The 1010-nt window shown below is 39.3% G+C and overlaps 1 non-coding gene across 1 annotated transcript; it reads left to right on the plus strand.

The window, feature by feature from the left end:
- The first annotated feature begins 146 nt into the window (after positions 1-146).
- Positions 147-220, plus strand: Trnat-ggu (transfer RNA threonine (anticodon GGU)). Its single transcript has one exon. It is a non-coding gene; the product is annotated as a tRNA-Thr (tRNA).
- The last annotated feature ends 790 nt before the right edge of the window (positions 221-1010 follow it).

Here is a 1010-nt window from a genome sequence, read left to right on the forward strand (position 1 = left end):
TTCAAATGCGACTGCGTGCAATGCTGAAATTTGAATAAACTTGATATACTTCTGGGTAAATAATGTTAAAGTCTAAAATGCATCGTGTTTGTCTTATTTAATTGTCACCGGGTTCACAGGTGCGTGAAAGTCAGTCAATATATCGGGTCTCAATAGCTCAGTTGGTTAGAGCGCTGGCACGGTACGCCAGAGGCCCTGGGTTCGAGTCCCGGTTGAGACTTGACTTTTCATCACCTGTGACATAATGAAGCGTACAGAGAATATGCCACAAAAGGGAGATGGGGAGCGTTTGGGGAACATCTGTAACGGTTCCCGTTACAATTAGCCCTAGTTATTATTTTTCTTCTTCTTCTTCTTCTTCTTCCTGGGTACTTTTTTGTCCGGGAGTGATCTTGTAAACTGTTCATCCGATGTAGGTAAAACCTTTATAGGGTCAGTAGACATGTTATGTAGATTTGCGGAATCAAGGTCATTTTGCGCGCACGTGCTTGCAAGAGCGCGCACGTGCAACACGTGAAATGACAAATATAATAGATATAGCTGCAACTTTTTTAGTTTTTAATGAAATGCTTTGAAACTCATAATATAAGGATATATTAGTAGCATAGACAATATGACATGGTCAAAATAGCAAGATCTCACGCGCATGCACGTGCGCTTCGCTCTGATTGGCTGAAACTAAAGTCTCAATATCTTTCTTGTTTTTTAACGAAATCCTTTGAAATTTTGAACATAGCCATGCATTAGGATATCCTATAACATGATATATAGCAATTATCTTGAAAACACGTGCATGCACGTGCGCTGCAATCTGATTGGCTTAAACTTTAAATAGCTATAACTCCCTTGGTTTTCAACCAAACAGGATGGGATTTGGAACATAGATAGATGTAATGGACTTCTACAAGAAGGTAAGGTCACCATGCACGTGCGTGCACGTGAAATGAGTTAAATCAAAAATACACACTTGAATGAGCGCATTTTTGATACTTTTGGATTAAATACTGTAT

This window comes from Saccostrea cucullata, unplaced genomic scaffold, assembly GCF_032062105.1.
Source record: "Saccostrea cucullata isolate Sc308-1 unplaced genomic scaffold, CSIRO_AGI_Scuc_v1 ctg839, whole genome shotgun sequence".
Taxonomy (NCBI): Eukaryota; Metazoa; Mollusca; class Bivalvia; order Ostreida; family Ostreidae; genus Saccostrea; species Saccostrea cuccullata.